At 45.6% G+C, this 16,134-nt stretch overlaps 1 protein-coding gene across 2 annotated transcripts in view; it reads left to right on the top strand.

Moving 5' to 3' along the window:
* The window catches only part of SLC38A4 (solute carrier family 38 member 4), a 222,491-nt gene that overhangs the window by 125,426 nt on the left and 80,931 nt on the right, over positions 1-16,134 (top strand). The window contains exon 1 of one of the 2 annotated variants that reach the window (XM_078675364.1): positions 11,627-11,729. The exons of the other annotated variant lie outside the window; for it this stretch is intronic. The gene's annotated coding sequence lies outside the window, so the exon portion shown is untranslated. Of the gene's footprint in view, positions 1-11,626; positions 11,730-16,134 lie in introns of those variants that run through there. 2 annotated transcript variants of the gene reach the window in all.

The following is a 16,134-nucleotide window of genomic DNA, read 5'->3' as shown; positions in this document are numbered from 1 at the left end:
CCACCCATACATCCTACTTGGAGACCTCAACTTTCACCTGGACAACCTGAGTGACCATAGCACCATCTCCCTCCTGGAGAATCTCCCCATCATTGGACTCAAGCAGCTAGTCACCGCACTGACCCAGATAGTCGGCCACACACTCAATCCTGTCTTCTCCACCAGCCGGAACTTCATCTAGAGCCACACCACCGAATTCTACTGGATCGTTCGTCATTACGTACAGCTCACCTTCACCACACTCACCGTACACAACCACTATCATTGCCTCCTCGTCGTAGCTGGATCAAGGCCACCCCAGAACTTCTCGTCAACTCCCTCAAGACCACCATTCCAACAACGCCCATGGACGCCAACAACGCATCGCACAACTCCACCGATGAACCTCCAACTGTGCCAACACCCTGGCAACCCTCAAGAAAATACCAAGCAAACAACACACCAAGAAGGCCAGCTGGTTCACTCCCATCCTCCATGAGTCCAAAAATACCTGCAGACGTCTAGAGAAGAGATGGAGGCACAACTAAACCCTGGAAACTCACGCAACCTTTGAATACGCCATCAATGCACACCACCTCCTTCTGAAAACCACTAGGGAAAAAAGCCCTCCAAGACAGAATCAACGCCAACGCACACAACAGCAAGGAAATCTTCGCCATCATCAAGGAGTTCGCCAGGCCCAACAGCGATATCACATGCATGCCCCCTCCCAAAACCTTTGCAACAAATTCAGCACCTTCTTCGACCACAATATTAGGAAGATCTACAACAGCCTCGACACACCATATTCAGCCACCACGCCTGCCATCATTGTACACAACCAAGCCACATCACAACAGACAATGCTCTGATGGAACCCCCTCACAACAGAGGACACATTCAAGGCCATGAAGAGTATCCACTCAGATGCCCCGACAGATCCCTGCCTGTACCACATTTTCCACAGAGCAACCGCTGCCATCACCCCCCAGTTTTGCCGCACCATCAACTGCTGCAACAAAACTGACTTCCCTGATGACTGGAAACATGCGGAGATCAACCCTCTGCTGAAGAAGCCATTCTCAGGCCAGACAGGCCTCCAGAACTTCAGACCGATCTCACTCCTCCCCTTCCCAGCCAAGGTCATAGAGAAGGCCATCAGCACATAACTCTCAGAGTTCATCGAAGTGAACCACATCTTGGACACCTCTCAAGCAGCCTTACGAAGCATCCACATCACAGAGTCTGCATTTCTCATCCCAGCAGACAACATCTGCTCCCTCCTCGACTGGCCCGAGACCGCAGCCCTCCTCCTGCTAGACCTCTTCTCCTCCTTAAACACCATCTCCCACCGCAAGCTAATTACAACACTCCACAACACTGGCATCCACAACAAGGCTTTGGACTTGATCCAGTCCTTCCTCCCCAGCTGGATCTAGCAAGTCAGACAACTTCTGTTCCTCTCATCATCCATGGAGATCAGCTGCAGAGCCCCCCAGGGTTCATCTGTGAGCCCCACCCTCTTCAACATCTACATGGCCACCCTGGCAGCCACTGTCAGAACCACAGACTCAACATCGTCTCCTACACCGATGACACCCAGCTGCTCCTTTCCCTCACCAATGAACCCACAACCAACAGAACCAACTTCCAATGCAGAATGAAGGCAGTTGCTACCTGGGTGAAAGACAGCCACCTCAAGCTCAACTCGGACAAGGCCAAATTACTCATCCTGGGAACCACACCTTCAGCCTGGTATGACTCCTCACAGCCAGCTGCTCTGGGAAATTCCACTACCCCTACTTACCACATAAACAACCTCAGCATCATACAGGATTCATCACTCACTATGAACCGCCAAACAATGCAATTTCCTCAGCCTGCTTCCGCATGCTCCACCTGCTTCAAAAGACATTCAGATGGATCCTGACAGAATCCAGAAAGACTGTCACCCCCGCACTCATCACCAGCAGTCGACTACTGCAACACACTCTATGCAGGCATCACCCAGAAACAGCTCAAAAAACTATGGAATGTCCAAAACGCTGAAGCCAGACTGGTCCTCGACATCTCCAGCAGCAGCCACATCATGCAACACCTAGGACAACTCCACTGGGTCCCAGTCAATAAGAGGGTTACTTTCAAACTCCTCACTCATGCCTACAAAGCTCTACATGACGAAGAATCAGCATACCTGAACAACCTCACATTCCTCGTACCTGCCAGACAACTCTGATCCTCCAAAGTCACCCTCACCTCCATCCCCAGGATCTACAAGACCAGAACAGGAGGAAGGTTATTCTCCTACCTCGCCTCCAAGAACTGAAACACCCTGCCCCCGTACCTCAGGCAATCTGCTTCAAAGACCCAATTAAGGATGGACCTCAAGACCTGGGTCTTCAGACTGGGTGATCCTGCATCCAGTCTGAACAGCAGCCCCCTCTCCCAGCGTCATAAGACCTTCACTGCTGAGTAGCCTTGCTATATAAGTCTCTGATTGATTGGTTGATTGATTTACATTGGTGCTGCCTGCATGTCATACATGGTGCCTGGGCATCTGGCGCAATGATGGCCCACCTGTACATGGGGCAGCGTCAACACCTGACCGCTGCTCCATGTCGGTGGACACCCTGGACTCCATAGTCATGGCTGGGGAGAAAATATGTACATCCCTCAAACAAACATGTGCTTCTCTTGAGGGCCGCATTGACAAAATCACAACCAACTTCACCCTGGAGCACCCAGATTTATTTATTTATTTAATTATTTAAAGAGTTTTGTATAGCGCTGGCTAGACCTGTAGGTATCAGAATGCTTTACATAAGGTCAGCAAGGTTACAAAAAAAATAACAATTTACGTCATTGCAACCTGACTGACAAGGTACACAACATTTAGCAAGAACTGGCCAAAGTCCACCCTATTACCCAGAACGCAGTGTTGGAGGAACAGCAGCTAATGACACATGTGAAGTCACTAGAAAGAAGAGCAGAGGATTTGGAGGGCTGCTTCTGGCAGAACAATGTGCAGGTGGGGGGTCTGTCCGAGGGAGCAGAAGGAGCTGATGCTGTGGCATATACTGAGACATGGTTGCATGACCTACTGCCAGCAGGTGCACTCTCTACATTCTCTGTTGTGGAGCGAGTCCATCAAGTGGCAATGAGCTGTCCGCCATGGACCCTTTCTCTTCTGCTTCCTTCAGGGATCGTGATGCTGTCCTGAGAGAAGTGCGCAAGCTGGGGGAGGTGAAAGTGGATAATGCCACTCTATTTTTTTTCTTTGGTGACTACTCCACGGGGTGCAGAGGCAAAGGGGGTCAATTCTGGTGGTTAAGCGATGCCTCTGAGAGTTGGCCATCAAATACTCCCTACTCCTCCCAGCAAGGCTGAGAGTGGTCTCAGATGGTAACACACAATACTTTGACACCAGTGAACAGGTCTGGACCTGGCTGGAATCTACTGGTCGCCAGGTGCTACGGACAGGGAGTGAAGGCTCTGTGTAATGACTGTCAATCGCAGAGCTAGTTGTAGTTGAAGGTGTAGGGGGAACAAGCGTCCCCCACCACTACTACAAGCCACCCCAAAAATGGAGCAGGTTATAGGAGAGAGGAGGAAGGCGCTGAATGAGACTGCAATGATGCACGATTGCTCTCAGAGAGAAGATCCTAATACTTCTCATGAATGTTTCCCCAGTGACAATGGGTCCACTGTGAAGTGGCTATCTGGTGCGGATTCCCAGTGGCTCCCGGATGTGACTCCCTCAGACGGAAGATGACCTAATTTAAGGTTTGCTGGTTGTGCATCTCTCCTTCTTTTACGGTTCCAGGCGGCTCCGGAGAGTCTCTGGCTTTCTGCAGTTCTCAGTCTCCAACTTCTTTTTGCTGATGTTCCGGTCTACTAAGTTCAGCACTTAGAGGAGATCAGGTCCGGTCATCACCTAAAGGGAAACGAGCAGTTGTTCAGATGAGTGACTCATGACAGGGGTGGTGGTGGTGGTCTCCTTGGTGCTCCTAGCTGCAATGGCAGGAGATCCATGGCGTCGTTGACATTGCCGAGGATGAATTGCGGGAGTTTTTCTATTATCCAAGGCCCTCATTTATAAGGCCCTCGGGGCACTTTTGCACCGCTGGAATGTCACTTATTTGACTTTTCGGTAGTGCAGTGTGCCACAGCATATTTACAAGGCCACGTAAAGCCACTTCACATGGCTTTTCATGGACTTGCAAGTATGTGCCCCTTTCATGTGTGAAAGAGTCATTCTATTGGTGTTGCTCTGGGCGTTCCCACCCAAAACCCATGGAATCTGAAGCATTCCCAAATTTATGAAAAACCATAAACCTAGAAATGTATCAGAATTTGACACCACCTCAAGGGTAGCATTTGGGAAACTCAACGAGGATAAATGTTTTCATTTCTCCTCTTTTTTCCTTTTTCTATGTGTGCAGCATTCTGCAGCAAACATAGAAAGAGTAAAAAGCCTGGATTTGTTTGAATTTGTGCAGGATGGTGTCCCTTACTGCACAACATCAATCAGCTACGCAACGCAGGCACCCTTGCACCATGGCTCAATGGTGCCTGTGTTGGCACATGGCAGCCATTGTGAACCAATGTAGGGGAAAAAGACAGAAATGCACCCTATCTTACTGATAGGGTGTATTCCTGCCCTTTTATATTGTCCCAGGGCAGCGCAGCAAGATTCCTTGCAGAGCTGCCCCAAAACCTCTTAAATGGGGCCTCAAGTGTTTTGGCAACATTTTTTAAGACCAACTAATTTCCGACATTAAAAAACTGCCTCTAATGGGACTTAGTGGCAGTTTTTCTTTTCTAGCAACATACAAGGACATCCCTTGTAAATATCTTGTTGTGTATTTTATGGGAGTTTTTATGCTGGAGTGCCTACCTTGCATCTCACTTTCGGTAAGTCACGCTAACAGAAGTGCTGCGATGAAAAAATCACATTAACGCTGAAAAAATGCTGCTGATAGACCTAGATTTTCCAGCAGGTTTATCCCCAGACTTTTTGCTTTTAGGCCCCCTGTTTTTGACCCTGTTTTGTTGGTTTTATGACTCTGGGCACTTTACCACTGCTGATCAGTGCTAAAGTGCATATGCTCTCCCTGTAAATTGTGTTAATGGATTGGCTTATTTTACTTACTGCTAAGTCCCTAGTACAGTGACCTGTGTGTGCCCAGGGCCTGTAAGTCAAATACTGCTAGTGGGCCTCCAACACTCATGATGCCCCACACACAAGCAGCTTTCCAAAAGGTTCTCAGACATTCCACTGCAGTGTCTGTGTGCAGTCTGGTACTGCCATGTCAACCTGGCTACTTGCCAGGTCCTAACCTTCCCTTTTCTTACATGCGAGTCACCCCTATGGTAGGCCCAAGGTACCCCTGTGAGCAGGGTGCACTGTATGTGAAAGGTAGGACATGTCCTGATGTGTGTAAGATGACCTGATAGTGACCTACAGTGAATTTCATTTTTCACTATTGAAAGGCTATGGTCTCATAAAATAGAATTGGAGTTTATTTATAACATCTTATACATATAGCTTCCCTTTGGGACAAGATAGGAAGGTGGAGTTTTTTACTCCTGAACTTGGACTATAAAGATACATATTTGAGTAAGGATGATTTTTACATTCTGTGTTTCAAAATACCACTTTTAGAAAGTGGGTATTTTCTTGGTTAGCTGCCCTGAGTGCCTCTGCTGGGTTGAGGATTGACTGCCTGGTTTTGGAGTGGCAGGGGCTGGGGATGTGCATTCACTGTAGCCAGCCACTGGAGGGGGGGGGGGTTGAGGTGTGTCCTGCCTTTCCTGGATGAGTCAAGGTTGGGCTGAATAGACCTGGGCTGCATTTAGAGTAGGGGGAGGAGAATTCCTTTCACCCGAATGGGCCTGGTCTGCTTTACACAATGCTGTCTCCACCTCCTGACAGAGACTGGACCAGAGAGGACAGAATTAGTTTTGACTGAGCACAGAGACTCTCTGCCACAAGAGAACCAAGGAAAATGCTGTATAAATATTTCGGCCCAGACCGAAGAGCTTTTGCATACTTCTGGAGTCAAGAGGAACCTCTGGCAAGGAGAAGAGCTTGGAAAGCTAAAGGAGAAGTACTGCATCTTTGCTGTGTGCTGTCTGCGTTTGGCCTGTAGTGGCTGTTTCTGCCAAGGAGAGAATGAAGGCTTTACTGTGTGCTGTGTATCCCGCTTGAAGAAGATTTCTAAGGGCTTGAAGTAGAGCTTGCCTCCTGTTCTGATGTCTCAGGGACACAAAGACTTGACCACCAGTTCCCCTGAACTTCCTTGCTGGGAGTTCTGACCGGCTAAGAGGTGCCTGTTGCTGAGTTGGGCCTCTGGAGGTTGTTCCTGCTGTTGGGAGCTGAAAAGGAGATGCAACTATTAGAAGCCCTACTCATCCGCACAGGTTTCCGAAGCATCGTCAAAGTGGTGCTGAAGAAACTGATGAAGCGCCTGCCCGCAGCTGGGGAAACTGCTGTATGCCGAATCCTGGGCACCAAAGTCTGAGATCACTGCACCGATTCTGACGTAGGACCTGCTGTGTGGCTGCAAGAACCAACGCATCATTGGAACTTGGCTGGAGAGACCTATGCAGCACCGTTCCAGCCGCCTCGAGAACCATTGCATTCCCACTCCCCACGCATCGCACCAGGGCGCCAAGTCTACAAGGACACCGGGGCCGCAGTAAGAAACCGACGCTTCACCTACCCGCACAGTAAGAAGCTAATGCATCACCTCCCCTTCAGTAAGGAATCGACGCATCACCTCTCCTGCTTGGCAGTAAGGAACTGACGCATCAACTCCCCTGGAGTAAGGAACCGACGGATCACCTTCCCTGCGCATAAGGAACCGATGCATCACCTTCCCTGTGGCTGTTTTTGTTTATGATCGTGATGCATCCAAGGTACTTTGTGTTGAAAGTGTCGCATCTATAGTTTGCTATGGACAGAACTGTTTTTATCTTCTACCAATTACATTTTGATTACTTTATTGTGGATTTATTTCATTTTGGTCTGGTTTGGTTTACATAAAGATTACTTTTATTTCTAAACTGGTGTGGTGTCTTTTTGTGGTGTTTTCACTCTATTACTTTACACACTGCCTCTGATATAAGCTTGTCAGTTTGTGCCAAGCAACCAACTGGGTGAGCAGGCATTATTTCAGAAGTGTATCCCTCTTACCCTGACTAGGACGAAGGGTCCCTTCTTCGACAAAGGTGCAAATCATTGCCAACTAGAGACCCCCATTTCTAACAGCTGCTAACTGGGCTTTGTGGCAACTTGTAAATATGGCGATAAAAAAAAACTTCCATAACATCAAAAAAGTGATGCTACGGCAGAGGTAAATCCTTGTGAATATGCCCATATGTGTTTTGCAGACCTTTTATGCAGGAACGCCTACCTTGCATCTCAGTCTTGGTAAATCATGCTAACAAAAATGTTTCTAGGAAAATTTCACGTTAACACTCGAAATATAATTTAAAAAAGCCGCCGTTATAAAAAAATTAACGCTGCAGCAGAGTTATGTCCTTACAAATATGCCTCTGGGCCTTTCAGTGACAGACATCCAAAGCAGTCTGTAGACGTGACCTAAAGATCACTGAGAAAGAACTTTGTTAAATAAAACTATGGTTAATATTGCTAATAATATATTCACCAATGTTTGATAAGAACCGCAGAAATGTGCTGAAAAAACACACTGTCAGAGCAAAGATTTAGTTTGATTTGCAGTTGAAAAATCACTATAATTTTCCAGTTATTGTTAACCCTAACTCCTCCTCAAATGCACTACAGCTGATATCAAACATGATGTCATAGATCACATTTCAAATGGCATAAATTGACATCATATATTTCCACTCCGACATTTATATATTGCATTCTTTGTATGCAATCATTTGTTGGTGTATGTGTTTAACCAATCCATGGACGCTCCCACATAGTCAACTATACATGGCTTTGCATGGGTACAGTGGATGTCAGGCACGGGACCTGGCTGAAGACTCAGGTTTGTGCTGTCTTTCCATGTTAATATAAACCACCGCATGTGGCCTCATTAATAAGGGTTGAGTGCAGGTCTTCTACCAAGTTCTGGTATGGAGATAATTCACAGAACAGGTCTTTGGCTATGTATCATGGCGGTTGCGAGCAGTGCCAAGCTTTGTGCCAGGCTATGTGCTGTACCCCAGTATGGACATATTCATGCATATGAAATTCAGCCATGAACAGCATGAGCTGCCATGCCATTCACCCAAACACCATGTGGAGCCAAACCTCGTTCCCACTGACCAAAACTGACTTTCTATCTGCATCTTCTTTTTCTCAGGCTTCAGCGGCTGTATGCTTACATTTTTTGTTGATTTGATTCCTCATTAATACATTATCTTTCATATCCCCCTCATAATCAATGTGGAGCCTGTCGGGTAATACACTGGGATGCCAAGAGAAGCCATGTTTTGTTCATAGTGAAGTCCTTGAGTATGCCATTGGTGGGTGACGATTGCTGTTGTCAGGAATTGCATAGTCACATCATGGCAACAGGACCCCCTGCCCCGCAACATACCCAAAACATCCCGCAAATAACACACAAGACACCAGTGTTAGATTGGGGAAAGTTGCTGCAGGTTTATTACATACAACGTTATGTAATCATGGTGGGTTATCTTACGGGCGATAAAAGGCAGGCCGCATTCTCGCCACCTGCCCGCCTGATGAGCCAAGCAGCACCGTGGCGAACCACCCATATGCTGCACCATTATGGTAATAAATATACTCCCGCCCCTTGCGGGGCATAGCTAGGCAAATCCCCGGTTGCACAGCCCCACAACCGCCCGTAGGACTACTGGGGCGCCGACACCGGTTCCCGGACCTCCCTTGAGGTTCCAGGTTTTAGGCTCTGGCACCCCTATGTGCCCGCTGAAGTACAGTGCTGCACCTCTCTGCTTCCGGATCGCCCTGTAATTCCGCCTGCAACAAAAAAAGTACACATTAAAAGTTCCAACAGCTGCCCCCCCCCAGCTGACACACAGGGTAAGGGGTAGGGAGGGAAAAGAGTGTCCCTGGTGCACGTCGTGCGGCATCCGGAGCGGCAAAGAGGCTTCCAAGATGGCGAGGGGAAGTTAAATACCCCTCGCCCTGCCTGCCGCCACGGATGTGCGTCACTGGCCCGCCCACCCTCCCGCCGGGACTCCACCTGCTCAGAGAGGGGTGGATGACCGAAGGCAGGGGGCGGGGGAGGCCCTCTGTGACTACGGGGCCGCCCTACTGATGGCCACCGGGTGGCCTCGGGCAGCCGCATAGTCACATCATGGCAACAGGACCCCCCACCCCGCAACATACCCAAAACATCCCGCAAATAATACACAAGACACCAGTAGGAATTGCATTGATTTCACTTGTGATATAATCTGTCACATCATGAGTGAGTCATGAACAGTGCATTAGGGGTGAGTTATGGTTAATTATAAATGATGGATTTTACAAATGTTTCAGCTGAAAACCGTAGGCAGATGTAGCAGCGTACTATGTCTCCCAAACAGACGGTCTGTCAACTCTATTTAGAGTCAGATGGATCATCATGTTTGAACCGGCAGTGTCCCTGCTGCCTCCATTGGCAAAATCCCACACCAACGACCCAACAGACTTGGGGCTATCAGTGTTGGTACCTCAGGCCATCCGTGATATTAGAGAGGGTGGTTTGCAGGGCTGGACTGGGAACAGCAACCAGCCCTGGCAGATTGCTGCTTAATCGGCCCTGGGAGGAGGGGGGGGGGGCTAGTTATAAGCACTGCTCCTGCTTTTGTTACAGGAGGCTGATATTGCAGCACTGCTCCAAAACTGGCCCCAGTGACAAAACCGACCCCCATTGCCACAAAACCGGCCCTCACCCCTCTATCCCACCAGTGAAACACCCAGTGCCCTCTATGGCCAGTCCGACCCTGGTGGTCTGACGTATCTTTTTTTCTGTTGGATACCAGCAAAGGAAACCTGGTGGTCTCAAACAGAAAAAATAAAAAATAACCACCACACCCTGGGAGAAAGCAAACTATCTGGGTCAATTGTATTCATTTTTAGAAAACAAACCCAAGAATTGGGACTTTGCTTTTGAAAAACCAAAAATGGTTTGAAGAATGGTTGCATAAAACATTGCTGCAGCTTAACAAATGATTAGTGCTTTAAGATGAGCCCCAGTAGCTGCAGCTCCTTTGCAGGCACAGAGATCTCTGCCAGGCCGACAGAGATCTCTACCTATGGCTGCCAGGGTAACAGAGATAATGTCTGACACTCTGGTGTGCAACTGACCGACCGCCAAACTCTGAATGAACTCCAACTGTGGGTTTTAAGTACATTTCTTTATTTTTCAAACAAAGGTTAACATTTAATGAGCAATAGTAACCAAAACCTATCTTTACCAAGTATTTTTGTTGATGTTTTATTTTTATTTTTATGATATACTACATCCAGCTAACATGTTGATGTGTATTATGCATACCCTTCAGACAGTTACAGCCTATGACAATGCCCAGTATAAGCCCGCAAGGCATTCTGGCTTGTGCATGTGCCTTTGGGCACAAGGCCTGGTCTATGCCGAGTCCCCATATCGATTGTGCTCACTGGCCATGGTCATTGACCACACTAAATTTTCCAGTTTTTTGAGAAGGAGTTTCCAAATATTTATTGACCCAAATCTGGATCTTTGAATTCGGAACAGTGTCCACAACCCAGGGGCAAAAATGGCTCAGTCTTTGGTGTCTGGCATCTCGTAAAGGCTGCCACAACAAAAGGTTGTAGGGGCGTCAGCCAATGAGATTCTCCTGGTTCTGGGACCCGCAGTCGGCCTGGAGACTCAGATAAACAATTCAAATTACACCTTGAAACCGGCCCAATAACATTTTTTAACTGAAATATACATAATAGATCTTAAATTATATGAACCAGAACACAATAGGCTACTATTATGAGTAAAATTCTAGTTTCATGCCAAGGTTGGTGTAATTTCGTTCAGCTGTTTTTGTTGCACCCCAGATCAAACATTTGTATGAGCCCCGGAAAGGGAAACAAAAGGTTTTTGTTGCAGCGCCCCTTTAAGTTTTACAGACCTTCACGAAACTTGACCTGATGAACCTGAGCTGCGTGAATTTACTGTCAGTCACCTGTACTCCCACCATCCCCAACTGTGCCATAGATGCCACCTTCGAGGTGTCTTTTGGGCCTTCTTCTACCTCAAACCTTGAATGCAAACTAATTTATTAAACCATTTTCGCCATTGTCAATTACTGTATCCTCCTTGTTGCTCGCTTTTGGTCTTTCAAAACAGCCAATGGCGCAACTCGCATCGTAAACAAAAGTGGCAATCTATATAACCTGTACTCTATGGCAAAGGTCTTGCTAGACACCCCAGAAGAGTCGCATTTTATGATGTTGCCCAAATCCGTGAGCAAACAAAGGTTGTCGTAATCGTGATGCTTAATCTGAGTCTACACTGGCAAACTGATCTTGCTTGTTCAAAGCTGACGCAAGTTTGACAAGCTGAGGGGTTGGGAACCCATCGTCCTTTTTGATTGGCTCAAAGAGTGCACTCCCTCTGCCCTTTAAATATTGCAAAGCCACCCAAGGCCTTCCACAAAGCAAACTGTCCTGGCATCGCTATCGCATCAGCAGGCCAAGCTGAATCTCCCTCTCTGTGCACCCCTGCAGCCTGAAGCAATCCGTGGCCTCTTTTCATTTCAAACAGGTATTTATAACATTTGTAAAATAAGATTTGATTGGACATATGCTCACATCCTGCACTTAAATATAATAAAAGCAGTTTAACCTTGCACTTTATACGTTGAAAATAATAATTCTTAAGCGATCTGCAGAAGTTAGAAACGATGTAGATATCCAGAATGGGTGACCTGCGGCTGCAGGTGAGCTATGGTTTGCGTGAAAAGGTATTTTTGTTCAGGCATACAGTTAACTGAGTTTAATCTAGGTTGTATGGCTGAGGTTTTTACGATTTATCAACCTGCAATTGTGGCATCAATTTATCTTAACTGTAAAATATAAAATTAGGCAAAGTTGACCATCAACTGTACTAATTATATAAAATATCTGCCTGCCTGTCTGTCAATCCACTCAAAAGTAATGACGTTGTCTGAATTTTAAATGGTTGGTGAGCATTTAGCTACTGCTAGTTTTTAAGAAATAAACAATTGTGAATTCTAAACAAAATCCTTATTTTCGCACTGTGCTCGAATGCTGCACAATATTTTCCCACGATTCCGTTTTTGGATTTTTTCATTCTTATTGCGTGTAATTGAAGGTTGGCGACAGAGATTCTTAATGATCGGAGCTGAAGTATTTGGAGAACTATTCTGACGTTCGGGAGATGATGGAGTGGAGTGAGGAATTGACAAGGCCTAGGCTAGCACTTTGAGGTGGGACAACGTATCTTGTAGTGCCAGGAAGTATTGATATCCCGGTGCTTGCAGAAAGAGCACCCCTGAATCAAACAGTTTTGAGAAGGAGAGCCCTTTTCTTTCTAAATGTATTTTTATATCACGGGATAGTTAATGTGGAATATTGAATATGTTCATTATGAATGGCAGACATGTCTACAAGGCTGGAAATAACACAACAAATGATCCAAATTACGCACTAATTTGTTTTAAATATATGTAAGCAAAATATTTACTCCTGAAAACGTTGCACTTTGTGCAGAGATTATAAGATGTTTTATAGTTTAGTCGTTTACAGTTTCATTTTCAATTTTAATACTTTTGTGAATTAACATCTCTATATATTGAGAGGAATGGGTGGGTGGCACGCAGCACGCTTGAACATAAAAATGTGATTTTTAGAATTGCACACACAAACAAAATACATGTCAGAGAAAGGACAGGCTAGCTAAAATGTCGCTTGTTTGTGACCAAAAAACACTTGAGAATCAGTAGGGTCTGAAGTGAGGAACTTGGGTTCCTGATGCATAGAAGTCAGTCAGCAATGACAAGCGGCCCTCAGTTGAGAAAAAAAAGCCTTTTTGAAACCTAGGGATCTGTTGGTCTTTACTTCAGTCCTTAGGAAATTGAACTGTGTTTCCAAATAGAATATTATACATCATAATATCTATCCTGACTTAGACTCCAGAATATATTTCCTGGCAAGTCAGAAGATCTGCATGGGGTATAAACCACAACATATTTACAATGAAAGCAGAGTAGTGGATCTTGATTTAAAAACTAGAAAGCTATTTGATTTCAAAATCGTAAGAGATAAGTTGACTTAAGAACTGTAACATATTGACTTAAAAACTAGAAGTACCATTGGGGTTTAGAAGACATGTTGAACTGGAAGCCAGAGGATGTATGTTAACTTTGAGGCCCACATGATGAAGTTTCCAAGCAAGAAAAACAATATTGCCTTAGATGACATATTATTGACTTGGAAATCAGGACATATTGATTTAGCATGCAGAAGATAGCCAGACAGGCAGACGTCGTGGTTTTAAAGACATATTGACTTCAAAACTTTCCAAGCTATTTTGTCTTATAAACCAAAACAGTTATCTTACATTTTTCTTTATTCCACCAGAGTAAGTAGCTCTTTTTTTTACCTTTGTTTTTCCATAGCATAGCCCGTGGTCTCCTAAACCGCGGCATGCAATGGAAATTTTGAATTGCACCATATCTCCTGCTTTCGAAACGACAGGCGCTCACACACCCAACGTGGACAGCATTGAGAAATACTTTGTAAATACATTTGGCTGATCCTCTCGCCTACATACATAAAGAACGTGTGATAACCTGTGGTAGGGATGTCTTCAGTTCAAAGAAAGAAGCCCATATTCATTAACCCAAAGGGCGCTTTCAGGCAAGGATCAACAAGCGCAAAGTAACAATACAACTAGAGTAACCAGTGCATGCACTCACCCAAACATGAGCTTTATGTAAGCTTGGTAGTAAACTTTATTAGTTAAATGTACAGATAGTGAAGTCCTTTAATCAGTGTAGGTGGGTGTAACTGAGGCAGGTCCGAAAACACACCTGTGTGCAATAAGGATTAGTCCTCAAATACAATCAGCGTAGACATAGACAGGGTTGGCGGGTTTGGAGGAGTGGTGTTTGCCAGCATAGAAGGAGATGGGAATGAGATGTTTATTCTGAAGGAAACTAGCAAGTGTCTGAATCCCTACATTCTGGTTGAAATTTGGCTCAGTCACCCAGCAGGCAATCCTCTATTAAGTGTTTCTGACAGCGGGCCTAGTGAGAAATTACTTTTCCAAAAACTGTAATTTAGGTAAACCGATTGGTTTATTAAAAATGTGTATTTACTGCACTTACCAAGTGATATTTTATCAGGTGGTTTTTTTTAACTGCAGCTCACAATATCGTGATTAATATGTTTGAAATATTTTAAACACTTTGGCGCTGATTAGCAAAACCTTTTCCTGACTAAGTATTCTTGCACCTCGTAAAAGCCATTGTATAATGCATACCATGCTTTTTATAATGTATGAAATATAGTCATATTTTATAGCATGTAAATTCTTATCTGGATTAGGAAAACGCAGTGAAAAATTAGTTGTGTTATGCAGATCTGTGTACGCGCACTATGGCCTGGGAGGGTATACCTTTGCCGTTACCACCCGCAGAGGTATCAATTTTTTCATTCACAAATATGCAGACCTTCACCCCATACATGTGAAATGAAATGAAATGAAAAATTATATTTGTATAGCGCGTAAACTACCCGGAGGCCTCGCAGCGCTTGTATCTGACCTTTTAACATTCGCCCAAAATGGATGCAGTATGAATGTGGTAGAAGGTGTGGCCAATTAAATAGATGAGTGTAGTTTTTGCAGGATGTGTAAGGTGATTTAAAACAAGATTTTCATTTCACTTTCTTCTTGCATAATTATTTGATCATCCTAATCCTAAACACCATTACAACAAATTATGTTCTGAGGCCAAACGGATACATGGGAAATGACTGCAAAGAATTGTTATGTCTAGTATTTCTCGTTCTAAAATAGTATCTTATTTTTATGGAGAAAGTGTAGTCATATTTATTTTGATTTTGTGCTAGCGTAAATTGGTGTATATAATGTTACATACTGAGTTCGCACTCAGATTGAACTCTTGCAGTTCTGACTTTAGTGTTATGGCAATGAGGGTTCAGATCACAGTCAATGAAGGATGGCTAGAGCATCGCAGTGCAGTGCATTACGCTGTCACCCTAAGGCACTGGCGCAAAGTCGCTACCAATAAGATGTCTGTGCATCCTGAGAACGCCTGGGCAGAGACTCCCATGATCCATTCTTTTCTTACCCTCAGATGTATTCCTCACGCTTTTCTAAACACCTCTAGAGCTGTGCACTGTAGTTCTGCCCCAGAAGGTCTAGCCGAATGTGCCCTTTTTAGGTCTTGCCTGAGCCAGCGCATGCGCTGCTCTGCGAGACATTTAGTTAGGGCTTTTAAAAGTGCTGTCACACGGCCTAGCGCTTGCGTTCAGGCACACGTACACCCGCGCAGTCGTCAGCTTTCGGCACCCTGGCTTTCCTTTATGGCTTTCCTTTGCTGCGTGCACCACTCACAGGCCACCTACTGTTCCCCCTCCCACCTCAGAGCGCGTCCAATGCTTTTTGCGCGCGCTTGTCCTTCAGAAGATTTGGGGCCAGTACATGAAACCAAAGATGCGTAGCCGAGCTTTCACCTCCCAATGAGCAATATCAGACTTTCTGTTTTAAAGGCACCCGACATTCCCTCTCCCCATTTCATATCCCACCACGTCTATACCCAACAAGCACAGGGCTCGCTTTGTGCATTTTTACTTTATTTCAGCGGAGAGGCCTGTGTGTTCTCCGCGCTGTAACCGGTTGCACAAATTCCGAAATTAACACTTCTTTAAAACTCTTTACATAACTGATTATACGCACACATTAACAAAATGCTGTCGCTGCAACTTAGAATACTGGTTGTTGCAGATATGGGCTATACTGGACAAAGACAGCCACATCTGACTCCCAGAGCACAGTTAGGTGTTGCTGTAGCCACAACTGAGCTCCAGACCACAGTTAGGTGCTTTGGCCACGAGGCAGCCGCCATGTGGGCAACGTGTCACCAAACTAGTCAAGGCTCCAACCAGCCGCGGCCAGTAGT

The sequence above is a fragment of the Lissotriton helveticus genome, chromosome 1_1 (assembly GCF_964261635.1).
Source record: "Lissotriton helveticus chromosome 1_1, aLisHel1.1, whole genome shotgun sequence".
Taxonomy (NCBI): Eukaryota; Metazoa; Chordata; class Amphibia; order Caudata; family Salamandridae; genus Lissotriton; species Lissotriton helveticus.
Note: the sequence above shows the minus strand (reverse complement) of the source record. Positions and strands in the feature narration are given on the sequence as shown.